We start from the raw sequence: 24,232 nt of genomic DNA, 5'->3' as shown, positions 1-24,232 counted from the left end.
AGGAGGTGTTCCCCAGTGTTCTGTCTTTGACCCTCCTCCTTCCATGTGCACTTTAATCTGATGAGCTCATCGTTCCTGCGCTCAGCTATCATCTTTATTTAGAGGACTCCTGCATATAAAGCTCCAAATCTGACCTCTTGCTGCTCTCCTCCCATTTTTCCAACTGCCTGGTGAATGTCCTCAGAGCTATGTCCCATAGACATCTCAAAATTGAATCTCCCCTCTTGCCTCCCCCATGATAATGCACCCGCAAAGGGCCTTATTTCTGTTGATGACATTATCATCCTCTCAATTACCCAGTCATGAAATTTTGAAGTGGTCTTCGGCATCGATGCTCTAGACCTGTATACCCACTGCATACTGATTATCTCCACCTGGGCTTTTTACACAGCCATTAGTACCCTCCACACACACACAGACACAGACACACACACAGACACAGACACACACACACATACACACACATGCACACATTATTCTCCTTTCTTCCTCACTCGTATGAACAACTCCACTAAACCTCCACGTACCTAAGCTGTCTTCTCTATGGTCCTTATATCACTGTATCAATCACTAGAGTCTATGATTCCTTACCATCCCTCATTCCTAGCTCTCCTGTTACTCGGTTTGTTTAAAGTCCTCACACTATAAGTGGAGACACACTTATTATGTAAAATTCCTCCCAGATGGTGTCTACCATCCAGCCTCTTCCCATACATTCTCTCTACTATATATTCTCCACTCTGCGGCTAGCATGATCTCACAAAAATATCACTCCAACATCTCTCTAAAGCTCTCCAGGGGCTCCTCAGTGCTCACGCTATAAGCTCTTCAATGCCTCCTAGCATTTGCACACACATTTGTACACACACTCCCTTCCTTACCTGGGATGCTCTGCTGTCCCTAAGCTCTGTCCACCCTGACCCCTTCATCCAGCCTCCATTTGATACCATGTTGAGCATTCCTTACTATACTGCTCAGAGGTTCTGTCCCTTGTGATGTCTCCTTCAGCTCTTCCAGGTGGAAGTGAGACAGGATAGCATCATATGGCATGTTCATGGCTATCTTCCCCAACAGGACACTAGCACCAACACCTGGCACAATGTTAGGAAGCCCAGGGAACAATTGCTAAATAAAGGCCAAATTTAAATAAAGGTGGCACAGAATCCACAAAGAACATCTGTCTGCAAGTAGGATTTTTTAAAAATTCTTTTTATACTTTTCCTGTGGTTCTCAGAAGGGGTGGATTCCAACAGTGATAGTGTCTCTCTTGCATTCTATTATTCCTGAATGGATTCCCATTTTTCTCTCTCCCTCTTTCTGTCTCTGTCTCTCTGTCTGTCTGTCTTTGTCTCTCTCTTGACCAGCCTGAGGTATCTTTCCATCCAGTTCTGCCTCTCTATTGTAGTGACTCCTTCCTCCCCCTACCTCTTAGCTGGGCACTCCAGGGTAACTTAAGGGCCTTAGAGGGAAAACATGATACTCCACAGAACGCATGTGTTCCCCACGTTAGACAAACATGCCAAGCTGCAGGGGTGCCAGGCAGAGGGTCTAAAGCCAGGGATGGGAGAGTTTCCCCACGAGCCTCTTAGTTGGCAGACAGGCACCCCCCACCCTTTCACTGAGGAGGGGGTGAGCTGTGGCTCTGAAGAGAGTGGTGGGATGTTGTTTTCTCAGATTTCATTGGTTTATTTATCCTACGCTTGGGCGCCATCTGTCCAACTTCCAAAAAGAGAAGCAGCCAGGGCTCCAAGCCACTGTAGGAGTCCTGTCCTCAGCCTGCAGCTCTGAAAGGTCCTGGAACCAAGCTATGTGTGGAATGTGTCTCCTTTAGGATGAGAGCCTGGGAAGGCCTCTGGTTTCATGGCTCAATTGCCCAGACTGATAGAAATCAAGAGCACAGGAACTGGCCTTAGCCTTCTTGACTCCTCCTGACTGTGCTGTCCCTCCATAGTCTCCTTGGCAAGGCCAGGAGGTCGCAGGGGTCTAAGAGAGTAGGCCAAGGTCAACCCAAAGCAGAAGCCAAAGGGCCCAGGTTGACTTTCCTGGAGCCAAGAAGAGCAGCAGAAAGGAGAGGATGCTTGGGGTCATGGAAAAATAACGTTGGAGGAGCCACTGGGTGTTGGTCTTAAAGTGGAAGGCTATTGGCTACCAAGCAGTTAAGTAAGGTTCCACAAGGGCAAAGCTCTTCTTCTGGATGCATGGGAGCCAATGAGGGCTTCTCATCTGGAAAGGGTTATTGGGAGGAGGAAGAAATGAGAAAACCAGGATAGAAAGGTATTCTAAAAAGAGGCACAATAGTTGCTTTCTAGCCATCCTAAGAAACAAGACCTTCTCTAGAAATTAAAATGCTGGCATCCCAGGACAAGCTGCAGATTTGTATCTTTATCTCTGCCCCAAGGTTGGGCCCCAGGAACTGTACTAAAGTATTACAGCCAGGCAAGCAATAAATAATGGGTTCTTCCAAGCTTTTTAATCCTGAGGCTACAGAGAGTCCCTGGCCTGTACCACTCCCTGAAGTCCTTCTGTAGTTCCATACCCTCTTCCCAAATGTGCCTTCTCTTCCAATATCACTTGAGTCCTCAGAGCCATGAGACTCTGAAGCAGCCTTTCCCTCCAGAACCTGCATCTCTAAGCTGCTTTTAGTATTTGGATATTTCTAGAACCTCCATAGCAACAGAACCTAAACTAAAGTTATTGTCTTTCCTATCTTCTTCCCCTCCTTGCCTCCTACCCTCTTTGTTTCTGGAAGTTGCACCTGAGTTTACTACCAGCTTCAGTGCCTGCCTTTATTTCCCCCAAGAAGGGTGAAGAAACACCCCAGATCGCACCTTCTAGAGACATTAACCTATTAGCCATCTGATAACTCTATTTCCCTTTTCCATACAAAATTGAAAAGCATGGGCCTTAAAATCAGGACTGTCTAAATATGAATTCTGTCTCTCCCACTTAAAAGCTGTGTGACTTTGAGCCTCTTCATCTGTGAAGTGGGCTGCCATAGTGTCTACTTCATGGGGCAGTAGTGAGGATTCAAAGGAATGTAGAAAGGAAAGCATTTAGTACAATGCTTGATATGTATGTGGTAACATTCAAGAAATATTAACTACATAGCAGGGTTCCAATGTCTCATGCCTATAATCCTAGCTACTCAGGAGGCTGATATCTGCAGATTGAGGTTGGAAGCCAGCCTGGGCAGGAAAGCCCACAAGACTCTTATCTCCAATAAACTACTCAGAAAAAGCCAGAAGTGGTGCTGTGGCTTAAGTGCTAGAGCACCAGCCTTGAGCAAAAGAAGCTTAAGAACAGCCCCCAGGTCCTGAATTCAAGCCCCAGGACTGGCAAAAATAATAATAACAAATGTTATTTAAATTATACACTGTATTTCAATTTCCCCAGTTTTTCCAGATGTCCTTTTTCTCTTTCAGAAACATACCCAGGACACTATATTCCATTTGTATCATGTTTTTCCCCCACTTACCATTTTATTGTGAGCACTTTCTAATCCCATTAAATATGCCTCCAACCCCTTTTCTAATGATGTTAAAATATTTCATTGTATTGTATAGTATATTTTAATATGCTCAGCCATTCTCCCTTTGATGAATATTTAGCTGGCTTCTTTTTTCTTTTTCCTTTTTGCTGTTATTAATAACACACTAATGAATACTTTTAAATATGCATATCTTTGAGCCTTTCTGATCATTTCCTTAGATTTAGTATCCTAGAAAAGCAATGACTAGGCCAAAAGGCATGAACTTTGGGGATGAGGATATGGTTTAGTGGAAGAGTATTTGCCTAGCATGTACAGGGCTTCTGGTTTAGGGAGGGGGGGTTCTTTTTAGTTGTTGTTTTTTTAATCTCCAGCAAAGCAAACAAGCAAAGAGGGAAAAGAAAGGAAGGGAAAGGGAAAGTAAAGAAAAGAAAGATGCTGGGCACTGGTGGCTCACTCTTATAATGTTAACTATTCAAGAGTCTAAGATCTGAGGATCATGGTTCAGAGCCACCCCGGGCAGGAAAAGCAGAAGTGGAGCTGTGGCTTAAGGTGGTAGAGCATTACCTTGAGCAAAAAATTGCTCAAGGACAGTGCCCAGACCCCAAGTTCAAGCGTTCCATGACTGACAGGAAGAAAGAAAGAAAGAAAGAAAGAAAGAAAGAAAGAAAGAAAGAAAGAAAGAAAGAAAGAAAGAAAGAAAGAAAGAAAGAAAGAAAGAAAGAAAGAAAGAAAGAAAGAAAGAAAGAAAGAAAGAAAGAAAGAAAGAAAGAAAGAAAGGAAGAAAGAAAGGAAGGAAGAAAGGAAAAGAAAGAGAGAAGGAAAGAAGGAAGGAAGGAAGGAAGGAAGGAAGGAAGGAAGGAAGGAAGGAAGGAAGGAAGGAAGAAAGGAAAGGAAGAAAGGAAGAAAGGAAGAAAGGAAAAAGGGAGGGAGAGAGAGAGAGGAAGGGAGGGAGGGAAAGAAAGAAGGAAGGGAGGGAGGGAGAGAAGAAGAGAGAGAAAGAAAGAAAAGAAGGAAGGAAGAAGAGAGAGAGGGAGAGAGAGAGAAAAGAAAGGAAGATATATGTATACTAAAAAAAATCCTGTTGATATAATTGATAGAAAGCCTTCCAGAAAGGTTATACCAATTCACAATCTCATCAGCAATGAATGATTATGCCCATTTTCCTAAAACATCATCCATATTATCAATTTTTAAATCTTTACTAATTTGATTAGAAAAAAAAACCTTTCTGCATTATTGTAGCAACCACCCCATCAGCCTTCCAATTCAGCTTGCACATGTCACTACCACTTAGGGTACATCCTAGGATTGCAGTTTTGCCACATTACTTCTCTATTCAGAATCCTTCAGTCCATCCCCCCACTTAAAGTCCTCCTGCTGACACTACCACAGGTAGACACTGTGTCTCATCTCCTCACACAGACCTCCATTTTAACCTCCTGGGAGATGGGTGGCAACCACCTATTCTGAGAGCCTGGAACTGGTCTGATAAGGCCCCATTGGGGTCTATTGCCCTTCAGTACTAGGAAATGCCATCAAAGCATCTGCACCAAACTATGGAAACAAGAAGTACAGACAGTTCTCAGAGAAAGGAGCTCTAGTAGCAAACACAGAACTTGTGATTGTGGAAACTCCAGGTCTTATCACTGGCTTCATTTAGGTTCACATACTTATAGCTCTCTCTCTCTCTCTCTCTCTCTCTCTCTCTCTCTCTCTCTCTCTCTCTCTCTCTCTCTCTCTCTCTCTCTCTCTCTCTCTCTCTCTCTCTCTCTCTCTCTCTCTCTCTCTCACACACACACACACACACACACATGAAAATAAAACTCCCATCTTCACTCTCCTGCCAGACCTGCTCCTCCTCCACTTCCCACCTTCCTGGCCACCTAAGGGGGGATGGGCTAGATGCTCAACCTCTCTATCTTCCTTTCTCTCCCCAATACCAACTCAACAGTTCAGGTCCTATGAAACCTCCTTGTTCCTGTGCTAGGCTACTGTATCAGCCTCTGAGACCTCTCCCTGTTCTTGTCCACCTCCTCCAGTCTCGTCACCCTGTGCAGCTATGGACTTCAATGCAAATCTGATCAGATTCCTTCCCTACTCAAAAACCACCAATGATTCTCCATGCCTCTCAGAACAATCTAAACTCCTCAATACAGCCTAGAAGGCCAAAGTGAGCTGGTCTCAGCCAATTTCCCAGCCTCGTCTCTCACCACTCTTTCCCCTTGAGCTCTACACTTTTCATTTCCCAAGTTACTTTCCATTCCCCAAGGTACCAATTTCAACTCCTTACCTTTGTGCATGCTCTTTCCTCTTCTTTCTCACTATCTCACTCCTCTCCCTCACCTCTACTCCTCTCAGCTCCGAGATTTCCTTTGGACTTCAGCCCAGACTTACTTCCTCTGAACAGCCTTCCCTGCCCACCTCCCACAATCAGGAGTGGTGCCACTTTGCATATTTTGACATCACCCATACTTACTCTTCTAATAAGGTTACTTAATTATAATTACTTGCTTAATCAACTGTTTCTCCAGTAAAACTGTGTGCTTAGAGCGACCAGGATTATATTTTGTTTACTGTTTGTTGTACCTATTAGCATAGGGTCTTGAATATGGTAAATGTTTCACAAATATTTGCTGACTGTGAGAATTAATGATGCTGGCTGCCAGTGGCTCATACTTGTAATCTTAGCTACTCAGGAGGCTGAGCTCTAGTGACCACGATTTGAAGCCAGACCAGGCAGAAAAGTCCATGAGATTCTTACCCCTAATTCAGCAAAAGCCTGAATTGGCATGCCAGACTTGGGTAAAAAAAAAAAAGGGACAGAGCCTAAGCCCTGAGATCAAGCTCCAATATTAGTGTGTGTGTGCGCATGTATATTCACACACACACACACACACACACACACACACACACACACACAGAATGAATGAAGGCTACAAATGGTCTAGCTATCCCTATCTGACCTTCTGAATCTCACTAGATGAAAAGTTCACTTCGTGGCCATTGTGCTTTCTGCAAAGCTGTGAGAATTAACAGCTAAGTAGAGCTACGAGAAACTGCTCAGGCCAAGGGCCTGGGATTTGATTTCTGCTTGATTTCTCTGTAGTCTGCCCATCAACCCTTCGGGGCAAGGCATATATCAACATAGTATTAAAGACCCATAGTAAATAAAGTAGAATGGAACTTTCTAGAACAATTATATCAAGCTAGTGTCACATCTCTGAAGATTTCTGCTTTACTGGTCATTAGTCTAATAAGAAACAGAATCCTATAAATGGGGTAATGAAAATGGGGTAACTATTTACAAAGAAGGTGTTGGAGGATCTGGAAGACAGCAAGCCAGCCTCCACCCCTGAGAATGGAGGAAGGGTGGAGAGGAGGAGGGCTGAGACTCCTTGTATACTCAGACTTTCCAGGAAAAAAAAAAACAAGAGTCTCTGATGAGTAAAGCCCAGAATGTGGGGAGCCAGCAGTGTGGTAAGCATGGAAGGGGTTTTGAAGGAAAAAGAGAAGAGACTCTTTTCTACTGCTTGGGGGTGTCCTCACTACTAGCTTCTTTGATTTATATGGCAATTAATACAGGGTATAGAACTAGCTAAGAAGCAAATGGAAAAAGAAGAAGATCTACCTTTTCCCCAGGAAGGCTTCCAAGGCCAAGCTCTGGTTCTAGGGACCCAGTGCAGCAGTTCTCTGCATTACAGCCAGGTGGGATCAGTGTTGTCTCAGCTGGAATTGCATAGCAAGCTGGTGTTAGACAATGGCCTTCTCGGCTTACCTTCCCTGTCCACTTCTTCATCTTCTTTTGGTCTCTGCCTCTTGTTTTCCTCCCACCTCCATGCTGGGATTCAAACTGGGTTTTTTTTCTGTTGGTTGTGGGGCTTGAACTCTGGGCCTGGGTGCTGTCCCTCAGCTCTTCAGCTCAAGGCTAGTGCTCTACTGCTTGAGCCACAGTACCACTTCCAGTTTTCTAGTGGTTAATTGTAGATAAGAGTCTCATGGATGTTCCTTGCCCGGGCTGACTTTGAACATTGATCCTCAGATTTCAACCTCCTGAGTAGCTAGGATTACAGGTGTGAGCCACAGGCACCTGGCTAAACTCAGGGTTTTGTATGTAGTAGCCAAGCAACTCTACCCTGAGCTCCCTCTCCAGCCCCTAACTTCTTTATCTCCTGTTTCCACTGTTTAAGCACAGACCTTTCTCTTCAGTTTTTGCAATCCCATCCTAAGTGGGCTCCCTGCCAAAGATTCTACTGAGAATGACATTTCTAAACTACAAAGCCAATCATGTTGCACCCGGATCGTAACAACCTTCAATGACGCCTTCTTGCCAACAAGATTCGGTCCAGACTCCTTAATATAACATTGAAGATCTTTTATGATCTGACCACCTTGCATGTCCTGAATTCCAGCCATTCTGAACTATTTCCTTTGAAGGTTCCTATTCATGTTTACCTGTGTGCCTTTACACCAGCTTTCTCTGCCCAGAATGCCCACAGACCTTTCATCTACCTGTTGAACTCCTGTTTATCTTCCTAGACCCAGCTCAAGTGATCCATGCTTCCTGAAGCCTTTCTTGATATTGCTGAGAATTCCCTTCCTTGGGCAGTTACCCAGGATTTATTTTAATTACCATATCATTTTCTAACCATCTCTCCACATGATTTTCTCCCCTACCACCAGGCCAGAAAGGTTCTATATTTCCTTAATCTAGCAATATAGTGCCTGTTGCATAACACATGCTCAACAAGTAGTCATTAATGATGACCTGAATGGGCAAAATAGTCTCCTGTCTGCTTTAAGTCCTAGCTGCTGTTCTATGACGGGCTGGACCTATCTAGGACATCTCCCTCCCCCTCTTGCCTCTTCCAAGCTGCTCTAAATGTTCATTTTTAACTGAAGTCCCCTTCTACATAAATGTTGCTAGAACCAAGGTGCTCACCCCATGGCTGAGCTAAATGTCCCCGCCTGCTGAGAACCCCAGGAGGCCAGAAATACCAAAGACAACCACTGTGCTAATGGGGGGACCATGGAGCCTCATTCTCTGCATCTTTCTGAGAGCTGAGCAGGAGTTTCTTTCTGCTTAGTTATTTGACTCTAAAAATTGGACAGTTACAAGAAGCTTTCTGCCCATCCTCCCAGGACCTGATTGTCATGGGATAATGAGCATCCTCTTGTCTCCTCTTCTCTCTCCCTCTCTTTTTCTCCCTCACTAAGCTATTATCTGTACTGAAACATTCTCTCTCTCTCTCTCTCTCTCTCTCTCTCAACACACACACACACACACACACACACACACACACACACACACACACACACACACACACACACACACACACACACACACACACACACACACACACACACACACACACACACACACACACACACACACCTAACTTGTCGTTGCCTTTTTTTTTTTCTTGGCAGTACTGAGGTTTGGACTTAGGCCTTGTGCTTGCCAGACAAGCACTCTATTACTTGAGCTATGCCCCCAGCCCCTTCATTTCCTTTTCCACCTGCTAAAAGCTAACTTGTTTTTCTAGGCAGGTTTCACATCAACAAACCTCACAGAATTGCTCCCTTTAGATTGCGTATAGTTGCTTGCAGTTTTTTTTAGAACACTATGTTGACCCTGTGTTGACTATGTCCTTTCTAATCCCCTTATGAAAGTGTAAGCTTCTAGACAGAAACCATTCAGCTTTACATCTTGCACGATGCTTTGCACACAGTAGGCATTCCATGAATATTTATTGCATTGAATTGAAATACCCTGAAAACCAGTCTCATCCATATTCATTTATTCATTCACGAGGCTAAACCCTGATTCAGGAATATATGTGACTGTGTCTTTCATAGACTTGTCCAAATACTTTTCAACTGGTTTATGTTTTCTGCTAGATCCACCACTTGGGATAATGGATTTCTTAAGTTCACTGGCCATTGTACAAAACCATAACCACCCTTATTCACCGCATAAGTGCTCAAGTTTCAAAGCAAACCTACTTTGCCTACAGTTTGGGGATTTTGTGAATGAGTCTCCAGTCATCTATCTCTATACCATCTGGGATTCCCTTCCTGTCCCCAGCACCCTTTCCATTTCCAGGCCAGAGAGTGGTCATTCTATCTTTCCTCCAGAGGAGGTTTTTGCAGCCCTGGATCTTCTCCAGGATAAGGCCCAAAGCTGTAGCTGAGCCCTGCAGGTAGGCCTGTCCAGCTGGACACCTCAAGAATGATGTGCTCCTTATGCTTGATGTCTTATTCACGGCTCTCTTAGCCTCTTGGCCAACAGCCTCTGGGAGCTGCTAAATGAAGAAGGATTTCCAAGTCCTGTGCCAGAACTGTGGCTGACCATGTGGAGCTGAGCACTGGAGAGGAGGTCTGGTGTGTTTATCACAAAAGCCACTGCCTTGTGCTTGTCCACATTTCATTGGCTCTGTGCCCTTCTACCCTGAAATCTTTCTGCCAAGTAGATCCAGAAAGATGCTGAAGCACAGCCTCTCCTGCCATGTCCCTACCTCCCGGAACCTTATGGATGAATGTGTGCCTTGGGCCATGCCTGGGCTGTTTGATAGCACAATGTGAAATGTCCATCTCTTCCATTGCTTCCTGCCTGTCTGATTAGATACAACATGTTTTAAGACTTTGAGCCTTCAAGGACCTCACTAAAGAATTGAAAGGAGGGATTGGGAAGGTAGCTCAGTGGTAGAGTGCTTACCTGGCATACATGGGTCCCTGGGTTAGATTCCTCAGCACCACATAAACAGAAAAGGCTGGAAGTGGTGCTGTGGCCCAAATGGAAGAGCACTAGCCTTGAGTTGAAGAGCTGAGGGACAGCACCCAGGCCCAGAGTTCAAGCCCCACAACTGACAAAAAAAAGAATTGGAAGGAAAAACACATATGCTAGTACTATTAATGGTAACATCCAACGCTTACTGAACATATTCTGTATGAAAAGTACTTCATATATTATTGTTTTCTTATTTTTTGTGGTAGCAGTAGTATGGAGATTTGAACTTGTGGCTTCCAACACTTGATATATTCTTTATATTGAGTGTCACTCTCTACAACAACTCTATAATGGGAACTTTTAACCCCATTTTACAAATAGAGATATCGATATCAAGGCACAGAGAGTCGAAATAACTTCTCCAAGATCACACAGCTAATGTGTTTACAGAGCTCTAATTCAGACCCAGGTGGGTCTTATGCTAAAGCCTCTGTCCTTTGCCACTACAATGCGTGGTGTTAACAGATAAAATACAACATAGAGTATCCCTGGAGAACATGATCCATTATTGAACTGTTTTCTCTCATGGACTGTCACCTGACTTAACCTAATATTTTCATACCTTAGCTTCAACCTTATTGAAGCTTTCCCTAGCCCTCACCACCCATCCCTATGCAACCCTGCCCTAGTCCCTCTCTGCCATCATATAGGCAATTCTGTAATGCTGCTGAGGTCAGGGGATGTGATGACTTTTGTTCACTATGCCTAACCCGAAATTTTGATGAGTAGATGCTCATTAAACTTGTTTTGTGCAGAATGTCTCCCTCATGAATTTCATTTGCCTTCCAACCTTTCCCTAGACACAGCTTAGAGTAAGATACTGCTAGCCAGCTATCTCCTGCTGTTCTCGCCTTGTCTCTAGAACTTTCTTTCATGGTGGTGACTGCAGCATCCTCCAGTTACAATCTTAGCCTCCTGGTCTCTGGGCTGTCCCAGGAGTTTCCCTCACATTTCCCTGCTGGTATGTGGGAATGAGGTTCCCCCTCAGCCCCAGCAGGGTAGGTACTGACAGGACCAGCCCATGGCCAGGATACCAGGTTTCCCTTTGCTAAGCTTTTTTTCCTGCGAATGATTTAAAGCCCTGAACAGATAAGTGAAGAGCAAACCCGCAATGAAGTCAGCACTCTGCTTATTAAGTGGAAAACGCTGTGCTCGGCTTATTGAAATGTTCATTAGACAGATATATAGAGATGGGAGGGAGGGAGGGAGGTAAGGAGGGAGGGAGAGAAGGAGGGCTGCTCCGCAGGACCACAGAGCTCAAGCCAGTGCGGCAGAGGTATCTCTAGAGAGGCTGCAGACTAGCTCAGAAATAAGGGTGGGGGTACTGGGGCTGGTTGGGGTATGTAGTGCTTGTTAGGGAGTGGGGCCACAGCTCTGACTGATGGGAAGGGAGAATAGAAGGAAAGGGACTGACTTGGGCCTAAAGGGAGCTTTGGCTTCCTTTAGAAGCTTCTAGTTTCCACTGGGACAGTAAGTGGAATGGGTGGAGTGGGGCAGTGGGTGGAAGAGACGTTGGCCCAGCAGGGCTTGGGTATCTTGGCCCACTTTAATAAAGACACATTTGTCTACATCACTGAAAACCTGTCACCTGGTTAGGGTGACCTGTGATCTGCCAGGAAGAAATCAAAAAGTCACTCTGAAACTGCCTCTCTGGAATCTTTGAAACTGCCTCTCTGGAACCTTCTCTCTGGCAGAGCTCATCTCCTGCCTGCAGCTCCATGAAGCCCTGAGCTCCCTGTGGGAAAGGCATTTCCTGGGATTGGAACGCAGGTTTGCTGACAGCCCCTGCTTCCCATGGCTCTTGCAGCACCCCTCCTCACTCCCTGGCTTCAATGAAGCCATCCTGGAGGCCCCATCAGAGCTCAGAGCTTGGGGGATGGTGGTGGGGCTTTTAAAAAGCTAGATCCGGCAGGGCACTGGTGACTCACGCCTGTAATCCTAGCTACTCAGGAGGCTGAGATCTGAGATCATGGTTCAAAGCCAGCCTGGGCTCTTATCTCCAATAAACCACCAGAAAACTGGAAGTGACGCTGTAGCTCAAGTGGTAGAGCACTAGCCTTGAGCTGAAGGGCTGAGGGACAGTGCCCAGGCTCAGTTACCACCTCCTCCTGAGAGAAGGTGAGACTCCTGGTGAATGGAAACTACGTCTGATTCAGTCCACGGGGCCAGCACTAATATGCAGCCTGACGCCCAGAAGGAGCTTCTTGTCTATAAACTTGAGTTGGAGCTGATTGAACAGATGAAGGTTCTGCCTCTTTCTTTATATTGGAAGATATTGGAAGGAGGTCGAACTATAATGGGACTAGAGGGACAGGTATCATTTCCCAAACAGGAAAAGCAGCCTCAAGATTTTCTAATATCTCACTTTTTTTTTTCCTGCTTCATAAGTTTGGTTCCTGGGGGCAGGGGCAGAGGTGGTGGAGACTAAGTGGATAAGAAAAAAGATGCTGGCAGGGAACATGTGTGAACAGAACAATAAAAATAATATCTTTCCAGTTTCAGAGTGTCTTCACATCCAGTGAGCTTATTTAATCCTCATTTATTCACTCACCAATAGTTATTGGACTGATGTGACCTGTCATGCACTGTGCAAGCACTTGGGTCATCTCAATGACCCCATGCTGTCCTTACTCTTGTGTAGCTCTAGCCTTGTGGAATGTAAGCATCATAACGATTCTTCATTAATTCTTTTGTTCAGCAAACAATGATGCCAAACTGGACTCCTGGGGATGGAGAAATGACTCAGACATGAATCCTGCCCTAGAGGAGTTTACAGTCTATGAGGTACATGTACAAGTGAAAAGATGATTGTAAAACAGTGTGATAAATGCACTGAGCTAACCCAGCCCAAAAAGTAGGAAAACCTTCCTCAAGATGTTGGTGGGGAGGGTCTTTCAGAAGAATATGTGCTGACCTAGCATTCAGGGAGAAGGAATTTCTAGACAGACACATGGATTTCATGGGGGGGGGGGGGCAGGGAGAGAATCAAGTAATTTATCCATGGGTAAGAGAATGGAAAGATCAGCTGAGCCCAAATTCAAAAATAATCTCCATGCCATGTTAAGGAGTTTAACCCATTGTGACTGAAGGGAAAATAATCTCAATAGCCATGTGGAATTATCTACAGGAGCCAAATACAGGACTCACTTGGGGACCATGTCAGTAGATGCTATGGTTTGTCCTCCAGAAGTTCATGTGTTAAAAGCTTGATTCCCAGTAGGGCTGGGCACCATGTCACATACCTATAATCTCAGCACTCAGTAAGTTGATTCAGGATGAGTCCAGTCAGGGCTAGCTAACAAGATCCTGTCTTAGAAAGCAAAACAAACTACAGAAATGGTGGGACCTTTAACAGATGAGGCCTAGTGGAAGGGAATTAGATCTCTGGAGGCATTATCATAGAATGAGAGTCAATCTGGTCTTATGGAGTCAGTTCTCACTAGAACAACCCTACTCCACAGGTTTGGCTCTCTTGCACATGGCTGCCTCACTTTCCATTTCTTTGCCATGTAGTGACACAGAGAAGGACCAGCACCATGCTGTTCAGACCTTCCAGCCATGAGTCATGAGACAAAAACATTCCTTTCTTTTTTAAAGCACTTAGCCTTGGTTATTTTCTTACAACAATAGAAAACAGACTAATACAGTGGTCTCCGTGAAAGGCAGTTCCTCTAACTAGACTAGGAAAGAGGGGTTAGGAATGGATCAGATGGCTCCACAGGAGGTTTGAACATCACTTGGTGATCTTGTGGATACAGGAAATGAGTGAGGAGCTGTCCATGTCAAGTTGAGGAGAGTACAGAAAGGCCCATCTTGATGTACCCGGAGCTGTATGGAGAATCTAGGGCCCTGTAGGAAGCTGAAGCTGCTTACACCTATGTGGCAGTCCTCCCTATCTCTGATACTGAGGCTGGTAACACCTGCGTCCAGGCCTTGACAACTCCATTTCCCAGCCCCCTCCCTCTGCCTCACTGACTTTGGAGGTGATTAGTAATAAAACTTTAACAAGCATCCATAGGTGCGTCTCCTTGGCACTTTTATGAGGCCATTTCCTGAGCAAAGATATAGGAGCGCCTTCAGTCTCTCAGACACATTGTTGCCACCACTGTGTCAGTACTGGCTTCAGCCTCAGCAGGTCCCAGACATGCAAAGGAGCGGAGTGGGGGCTGTCCAGAGGAAACTGGAGCACCCTCAACTCAAGGAAGCCCAAAAAAGGTAGGCAGAACCCCCGTCAACCCCCAAGAAATCTTTGGAAATTATCACTGGGAAGCCTGGAGACAGTATCACAGCCTTGGCCATTATAAATCAAAGAGGGCTTTATTCCTTCCCTATTCCCTTCCACAAACCTGGCCCTTCCATCCTCAACCTACTGTTGTTTTTTTGTTTTTTTGTTTTTTTTTTGACTCAATGAGTTGTTATACGGGTCTGGGAACAATGGACGCCTTTCTAAATAAGCAAAACATATTGTGGCCAAAGGTCTCCAAGGCTTGAATCTAGTGCTCTGGCAAGAACCAAGGGTGAGGTACTTGATGAGTCTGGGACATGTAGGGAGAAGCACTTCTCCAAGAAGGGGACAGCTCTGGGATTCTAATTTTAAAAAGATTCTTGTGAGCTGGCCTGGAGGGAAGGGAGGTGCCTTCTTTCCTGCCTAGGTCAGGCTGCGCTTGTCTGAGCTAAGCCTTCTCCAAACTGGCTGCATGAGGCTGAGCCATTGATTGGACCTCTGCTGCAGGAGGCGATTCTGAGGACTTGGGGGTGCAGTTTTCCTCCCCCTGCCCTGATGGTGCCTATTTCAAGGCCATCCAGGGAAGTGGGGCCAGGTGTACAGGAAGAGGGGAGCTGCTACAGTCAACAGCAGTGACTCCTCCCTCATTCTTGAAATTCTCTGGGCCTCTGTTGTTTCCTGTAGGTCAGATGACCTAATGCAAAGTCCTGAGCTGTAGACAGACCGGATTTCAAATCTTAGCTCTCAATTTTGAATGTCCTAATGACACCTCAGACGGTTAACTGCCCCCCTCCCCGTAAACCTGTTCCTCTAACCCAAATTCAGATATAACAGTACTTGCTTTGAAGGATGTCATACAGCCCAAGAGAGACAACCATGAGGTGTGTGGACAGCCTGACATGAATCCCACCACCTTAGTTCCTCTTCTCCAGAACCCCCGTCTCTCCTAATCTCTCTGATTGTTCCTCCTAGCCCTGTTCTGGGGTCAGGGCTAATGTCACTCAAGTCTGTATCTCCTTTCCATTATTCTCTCCTGAGTGGGAAACCCACATCACAGCTTTCCAGTGGACTCAGTCCAGTTTAACATGTTAGGTTCATGTCCGGTAGAACTCTACTAAGCCCTATGGATTCACAATTTATAATCGTATAGAGTTTTACCCACTGGTCTCAGTCTCCTATTATAACTGAGGTAATTTGCTAAGACTGTGGGGAACAGGAGATGAATCCAGGACCAGAGAGAAGAGTTAACTGTTAAAAGGCACTCTAAGAGAAATAGTTCTCAATTCCCCTCCCCCTTTCACCCTTATTCAGCCCACGGTCATCTCTTGCCTGGATTGGTACAGTAGCCTTCTCAAGGAAAGGTTTACAGGATTGGCTGACCATGATACTTCCTCAGTTGGATAGGTCTTCTCAAAATTCCTAGATCCTGGATCTCTGCCCAGAGATTCTGATTTAATCAATCATAGTATGGCCTGAGCATCCACACTTTTAAAACTCTTTATTGTCTAACAACGATTGAGAACCATTATTTTGTTTTCCTGCCTCATCCCTACTAGTCTGTTCTGTACTCCACCTATAGCCAGGGTGAGCTTAGAAAACACAGTTCTGGCCATACCTGCCCACTGAATTGCAAATTCCTTCAGAACAAGGATCAGGGAATCAATTCTGTATCCCCAGCACCTAGCATGAGAACTAGCCTATGAAAAGTGCTCACCCAGCATCCCACGAATAGACATTGCATGAATGAATTAACCAAGCAGTAACTGATGAGTGGACATTGGTTCTGTGCTTAGGACTATGTTGGAAACTTAAGAGCAGTATGCAATGGAACCTACAGAATAAGGCATAGTTGGATTCAGATCCAGAAGCTTGGGGAGAAAGCAGAGAAGGGAGGGCAGAAGGAGGGAGTGGGGAAGGAGGCAGGGAGAGGTCAGAAAGGCAGAGTTTCCTGAGAGGTGAATTATCAAAGGGACCACCATGGGTCGGGCAAGCACCTCAACCCAAGAGTAATGGAGTTAAGAAAGAAGGCCCAGGCAGAGCCAGGGAGAGCAATGGGAGCTGCTTAATCTGCCCCCAGGAAGTGCAGGCTGGGGACAAGCAGGCAAGAGGCAGCAGGCCCATTCCTCAGCGGCTAATGCCCCCAGCCTAACACAATTACCCCTTCCTTCTCCCTCAACCCAGGCAAGTGGGAGGTTGCATGGAGGGCAAGCATGCCCCGCAGCCGGGGAGGTGGGGGACCTGGAGAGAAATGCAATGAGGAGTTAGTTCCACTTCAGCATTAGCCTTAGCTTCCTTCCCATTTCACCTGAGGGGCTTGCATAGAGGCTGGGCTAGGGCTGGGAAAGAGATGCCTGGAAGTTTTTCTTCTTTGACTACCACATCCCCTGCCCTCCATGGGTGCCTATGGGACTTGACCTGGTCACTGCCCTCCCGGCCCTGTGACCCCCATCCTCCTGGCTAGCAGGCTTACCTCTTCCTGAGGCCAATTCACTAGATTCAATTCCACCTGGGGCTGGCCCTTAGTGCCACTCCTCCCTCCCCACCTCACAGCCTCTCGCCCTCCCTCTCGGCTCCACATTGATATAAATGGAGGCTTCAGCTGCCTTTAAATAGTCTGATCTATCAGAGGGGGCACACTGCCCATAAATCTGCCGGGGCTGATGGCTCCCTAAGTGGACTGATAGGAGCTATTTCCGGCAAGGTGTTCAGTTACTTTGCCCCTCCTTTCCCTCCCCCTAGCTTGCCCTTCCCCAGGGGCAGGGACCCTTTTTGTCATCTGGTAATTGGCATTTTTTCACTTGCACTTGGTCCTACAGAGGGAATGCAGTGTCCAGCCCGGCCCCTAACCGGATTAGCATTGGCTTTCAGAGGAGGCCCCTCTGGAGTCGACCTTCCAGTTCAAGAGATCAAGATCGAGCTGTTGGCTCAACAAGGAAGGGGGCCTGAGGTGGAAGGCATGTACCCAGGGGAGCCAAGACTAAGTATGGAGGGAGGGGGGTGAATGGAGTCCTCAGCCCCTCTCTGGCTAAGCCTGCCTGTTTCCAAGGCCCCAGCCTTGGACACGGAAGGGACCAAAAGATCTGTTCTGGAGTTGGGGGTATCAATTTTGGCCATGGAAGTCCACCTCTCCCTCCCATCAGGGCTGCCTTGGGCTAGCTCTGAGCATTTATTCTATAGAAATGGCCTAGTATTGAATAGGGACTAGGAGTCTAAGGTGGGGATATAATTTTTCCAGAGAAGCGTTATAGATCTGAAGTAAGCTTGAGAAGCTTTAGACCTGCTGCTATGCATAGGGGTTGGGTACAAGAGCCCTGTATATTACCCTAATTTGGAGGGCAGCCACTAATGGATAGATTTCCCTGAGAGAGGGAAAAAGCCTCTGGAGGCTGAGTACAACTTAGGGAGACACAGAGATGCCCTTGGAGGTCACCCTAGTGACCTCTGGTCAAGAGGTCACGATGACCTCTCAGAGATCATCACTCAGACGGCTCTATTTCCCATCTCATCCCCTCATTTCTGCCTCATCAGAGGCAGAAAGCTGAGCCATCCTACTTATATAGACTGAGGCCTTGCCTCTGCCAAGGAGACTCAGAATATTCCCCATAAGGTTCTTATGTATAAAGAGAAGGAAAGGCCAGAGATAGTGAAGGACCAAGAAGAGCTGATGGAGAATTGTTTCCTAGTGTATGTCCAGAAAGCACTTGCCAGGCTTCTGAATCTGGTTTCTTGGGAATGGATTGAGTGAGTGGGTCAGTGCTCTTCATTAGGGCACAGAAAAAAGGATGTTCTTGCTTCTGGATTCAGCTGGGAACCAAGAAAAAAAAATCTAAACAAGACTTAGAAGAGTGTTCTATTAAGCAAACCAAGACCTGAATATTACAGTGATCCCAGTGTATAGGAGTATTAGCAAGCAGGTGAAGGGAAAGGCATGGAGGTGAGATTTCCAGCTGTGTGGGATCTTGTGGCAGCCATATCATCTCCAGCCAGTGTCAGAACTGAATAGGACCTTCTCTCCTGTCGCATGGAAGGACCAGACACTCATAACAGTGACAGACTGAGAGCCCAGATGAATGACACCAGGAATGGCCAGCACCAGAGAGGCTGTTAAGGTCATCATGTGATACTTGACAGCTGGAGAAAGCCTACCCTTCTCTGCATTGGGGTAGTTCTGGGAGAATAGCTTTTGTTTAGCAGCAATCTTGAGAACTGCTGAGGTAGCCCCTAAAACCCAGGGACAGCCTCACAGAACATGAGCTGTTGCTCTTTCTCCCTTCATGCATGCATTCATTCACTCACTCACTCAGCACCCTTTGGCTATTGCTCACTGTATAACCTGCCTTGTGCTGGTGAGTGAAGGTTGGGGGAGTTGCCAGGCCCATTTCCCACCCTTACCTTCTAGTATAGTCAGGGGAAATGGGTCTTTGAACAGATAATAAAAAACAGATTGTAGGACTCCAGGTGAGCTCAGAGGTCACTGCCCAAAACCAGCCTGGAACACTAGAGCTCAGACTCCGCCTGCACTCCTGGGCCTTCCCCCTTGTCTAACCTCTGATTTTACTTTTGCACTACTAAAATTTGCCCTCATGCCTCCAAGTCTGTTCCTTTTTTAGTGACTCTAATGCACCAGTTTTCTGACCTGCATCACTAGAGCCAGAAGGCCAGCCCTCTCTCCATCTCCACATCCCACTAGTGATCCATCACAGTGTCCTTTCAAACACAATAGAAGACATCATGTCACACCTCTGCTGAGAACCCTCTGGTGACTGTCTTCAATGTAAAATCTTTAATGTGGCCACAAGCTCACACAAACCTGATTTCATCAACCTTTCTGCTCTTATCCCACCCCTCTCTCTGCCTCACTCATTCCTGCCACAGTGACTGCCTGGCAGTTCCTCAAACACTGTAATAATAATACCAAACAATGAGACTATGATAATACATTCCTATAATCCCAGCAGTCAGAAAGTTGAGACAGAGGATAATACCTGCTAGGGTTTAATACCTGCTAGGGTTACATAGTGAGACCTTGTCTCAAGAATAAAAACACAGGGCTGGGAATGTGGCTTAGTGGTAGAGTGCTTGCCTAGCATGCATGAAGCCCTGGGTTCAGTTCCTCAGTGCCACATAAACAGAAAAGGCTAGAAGTGGTGCTGTGGCTCAAGTGGTAAAGTGCTAGCCTTGAGCAAAAAAGAAGCTCAGGGACAGTGCCCAGGCCCTGAGTTCAAGCCCCAGCACTGGCCAAAAACAAAACAAACAAACAAAAAACAACCTAAAAACACATTCTATGAAAATAGCATGCATTGTTTACACGCATTATTTCATACAAGTATTTGTGCACCTGTTCTTGCTTTTTCCTACCTAGACTCTTATTTTTTTTTCCTTTGAAGGGCAACAATTTTATTTTTGAGGAACTTCTTACTGCACATTTTAAAATAGAGTCATGTAAGAAATAAAAAATTGTGATCTTCCCCCTCATTCTAGAAATAAATAAGGGCATAAAATTTCTTTTTAAATCATGACACTTGGAAGTTTAGCACCAGCATCCAAAATGCACAAAAAAGGGGGGAAAAAAGCATTTACTATATATTTCGGATTTCTTTGGCCTACCTACACTCTTTTTTTTTTTTTTAATTTTTTTATTGTAAAGATACTATACAGAGGGTTACAGTTACATGAGTGGGGTAATGAGTACACTTCCTCTTTACCTACACTCTTAAGAGCACTAAATTAATCTTCATTCTTGGTTGGATGACTCATCTTTCATCTTTGTAACCCTAATGCCTTGCACAGTGCCTGGCACATGGTAAATGTTTGTTTAATGTCTACTAAACAAATGAATGAGAAAAATTGCAAATGGTGTATCTTTACATAAAGAAAGAACTCAGAGAAATGCACTAGTCCAACTACTGTGCAAAACTTAGAGGATGCTATTCTGTAGCCCTTGACTTTTTAATGTACTATAGAGACTTATGACAAGTCTGGGCAAAAAGGAGCCAAAGCCCTCTGTCCTAGACCAATGAGCAATGTGGCCTCCACTCATAGGACCTCAGCATTTGGGCTGGGTGTGACAGAGGAAGATGACCTGGCTGGGGCTATAAACCAGGACAGCAGTGGCCTGCAAGGGTAGGCTTAGAGGCAGTCCAACTTGGGAGCAAGCAGAAGGCCTTGGGGCTGAATCCCAGTATGTTCATTGATGAACTGTGTGACTCAGAATAACTCCTCTCCCACTCTCCCCAGATGAGGGCTAGATGGGAAGATTCTTGAAGGCTGTTCTTACTTGAATATGTTCTAGAGGGCTACAAAGACAGTTTGGGTCAAGGCTGACTAGATCTGGAGGTTCCGCAGAGGAACTGCCTTTGGTCTTGTTGGCAGTGCAGGCTCTAAGCAGAAAAGTTTGGCTTCTGAACTAAAAGCAAAAACTTCCTTTCAGCCCTCTAAGCAGACCTTGAGGCTTCTGGAAAAATTGATGAAGAACAAAGACTTCATTTGTGGACCATCTGAGGTTTGAAGAGCAAAAGAGTTTGGCTGTGGCAAAGGTGTCACCTCCCCAAGGGAGGCTCTGGAAAGGGGCTTTTGTCTGTTTTCAAACTAGCCTGTCTCCCCGCCCCACGATCCCCAAAAATTATTATAAAGAATTATTGCCATTAGTACGTCTTTCCTACTGAAAGGAGAAAATCGCCTCATTCATAATTTATACCCTCAATTACTATTAATAAAGAAATATTTCAGCAGAAAATCGCCTGGGAAAATTACACGTAACATTGCATTAACATTCTATTTGAACATTTTCATCACATTTGTTATAGAGTTAATAAGAGGGATACGGTCCCCTGACTTCTTCATGAAATTATGGGCTGACGATGATAGTTTAATCTTTTAGACTTTATATAATATATTCACTTTACTAATTGAGCTATCCAAGGAGCAGTTAGAGATGTTCTTAAACGTGGAGACAGAGGAATCAGGGCCATGACTTTGCTGCCAGAGGCACCGCCTGCCGGGGTGGGGCTGAGGCTAAGCTGCTGACTTAGGCTCTGACTGGCCTGGACTCCACCCCGAAGGCCCAGGATCTTTGCACTGCCTGTGGAGGCAGCAGCTGAGGGGCCTGCTGGGAGGTGTGGGGTGCTACTAAGAGAAAAAGAGAGAAAGAGAAGAGAGTGGAGGATGAGAAAAGCAGACAAAAGAGTACCTTTCTAGAGTGTTCCTTCCTTCATTACTAAGTTGCCTTCAGCCTGCAGTGTCCTGGGCCCCAAGGAGCTCATATTCTAAAAGGAGTGGCAGACCCATGATGGCTTCTCCCCTTGCTGGTGGTTCTAGAAATCAAGAGCTTCTGGAAGACCTGGACCCTTGAGGTGAATAATTCTGTGAGGGCCCCTGAATAGAAATTGATATCAGAGAAGGTTTATGTCTACCTAGCACAAAAGAAGGAGGAGGTATTTTTTTTTCTCCCCAGGTCTTCATGGAAATGATGAGATGTATTTTGGGTAATAGGGAAGAGAACAGAGTGAAGTTAAGACAATAGTCAGTTTTCCCATCCATTGTCCCAAGAAACACCAGCAATGCTGACGTAGACCTAGAGAGAGTACAAGTCCCCATCCTCTGCTACCCTCACAGGAGCTTCTCTTACACATCATCTCTGGTACCCCTTCCCTTGTCACTTTCTCAGGACTCTGATTAATTTTTTTTTGTAACATTTATAACTTTTTGAAATGGTTTGTTTTCAGGCTGGAGATGTGGGTCCATGGCAGAGCACTTGACTTTCCTTATACTGTTAAAAAAAAAAAAAAGTAATAAAAATGTTTATTTTCTCCCTACTGGCATTCAAGTTCTCAATCAATCCCATTCCACACCAGCACCAGATTGCCCAGCACCAGACAGGTACTGCAGGCAGGAGCTCTCCAATATGTTTTAGCTGTGTTAATGGAAGTGAAGGACAGAGTGGTCAGACAAAGGAGGTGAGACTATGTGGTTACATGGAACAGAGAAAAAAGCTAAAGTCTCCTTTCCACAACACCTCCTGGCCTGGGCACCTTTTTTTTCCCTTACTGATTTGATGTGTCAGCAAATGGGAAGACATTCAGCCTTTTCCCCAAATTTACTGCTTGGGGGGGAATGCAAGCTATACCTTGGCTTCCTTTCTTACCCTCCTACAATCTTCTCCACACAGCAGCAAAATAATCCTTGAGAACATGAAATAAATTCTATGGTTCCCCTGCTCCAAACTTTTGCAGGCCTTCTGATTACACGTGTAAAATCCAGTGTCATTACCTTGCTTACAGGACCCCACAATCTGATCCTCCCCTCCGCCCCACTTCCTGCTTCTCTGCCCTATGTCCTGACTACTGCACCACATTGGCCTTGACACTTCTTGAATATTTTTTTTTCTCTGCCTGAAACCATCTTCCTTCACGGTTTTCATGATTCTCTTCTGCGCTTCATTCAGATGTTTACCTCTTTACAGAGGCCTTCCCTGTCCATCGGCTGTCCTTCTTAGCATCTCCTTAACCCTGAATTATGCTGTGTCATTGTATTTATCCCTGCTTGATATACCATTGTACTTTTTTTGGTTATCTGCCTCTATCAGGAGAAGGCAAGGTGCATGCTCGCTGATATTCCCAGGAATAGTACTTGGGAGTATAGCAAGTACTCAATGGATGCACTGAATACATGAATTGTTTTTGCCCTGCTTTTCTCTACACATGCTGTCCATAGTGATAGCCCATGCCAGTGTATTAGTGACTTCTCATTCCTAACTTCTAATCAACCTCCTGAACTTGTGATCATTTTGCAACCACCCTACAAAGATATCTAAAATGCAGTACATCCAAAACAGAATGTTATCATTTATTTCCTTCCTTTGGTTCCCATTTTATTAAATGGCATCATAATCTTAGATGGCCAATCAGAAGCCAGGGATTATTTTGACTCCTTTTTCTTTCTTAATCTTTACATCTAAAATTCTGTGAATCCTACCTTTATACAGCTCTCCAATCAACCCACCCCTCTCCACTTCCAAGGCTCCTACCTAACCCAGGCCACCATCACTGTGTCTCAGCAAATTACTGCCTCAGCCTCCAGCTGGTCTCCCTGCCTCCAGCCTCCTTTCCCTCTAATCCATCCTCTACAGGATGTTTTATGGTTTGTCTAAAACATAAATCTTAGAGTCAGAGATAATATCCAGGCTTCTAGCTTGAGGAATTAGATGATAATGACTCCCATCACATTAAATGGAAGAGGAAGCAGTGTGGGGACATGTGACATTTGACTGCCCTGTGGCATTTTTAAACGTAGCTGTCTCCTCCCACTAGGTGGCAGAAATTACCTCATTCATCTTTGTATCTGCTGTGTCCTCAGCACCCAGCACAGTGCCTGGCACAGTGTAAGGGCTCAGGAATGTTTATTGCATGTGGCTATATCCTGAAATTCACTAAGGAAGGGATTGTTATCGAAATTCATGCCTCAGTGGTACCCACCACTGTTAGTCTAATATTTGTTTGACTGGATTCTAATTCCTATGTACTTGTCTCACCCCTCACTGAACAGTAAGCCCCTCTTTTGCAGCTAAATCATCAGCATGAAATGAGTCCTCAATGTTTATTAATGTTTATGAAGTTCAAGGCTTCATCCCAACCTGGTACACCCTATGTACTAGTGCTTTTACTTCTAACCTGTCAGCCTCCACAGCAGCAAAACCAGCCATTCTCCCAGGGGCAATCTTCTTTGGTCTAGT

The 24,232-nt window shown here is 45.4% G+C and overlaps 1 protein-coding gene across 2 annotated transcripts in view; it reads left to right on the top strand.

Moving 5' to 3' along the window:
• Positions 1 to 24,232, top strand: part of LOC138823635 (E3 ubiquitin-protein ligase RNF220) — a 234,908-nt gene that overhangs the window by 129,999 nt on the left and 80,677 nt on the right. The gene's annotated exons all lie outside the window — the stretch shown is intronic.

Source organism: Dipodomys merriami, unplaced genomic scaffold (assembly GCF_024711535.1).
Source record: "Dipodomys merriami isolate MVZ:Mamm:240054 unplaced genomic scaffold, mDipMer1.0.p SCAF_121, whole genome shotgun sequence".
NCBI classification, from domain to species: Eukaryota; Metazoa; Chordata; class Mammalia; order Rodentia; family Heteromyidae; genus Dipodomys; species Dipodomys merriami.
This window is presented reverse-complemented; position numbering and strand designations above follow the sequence as displayed.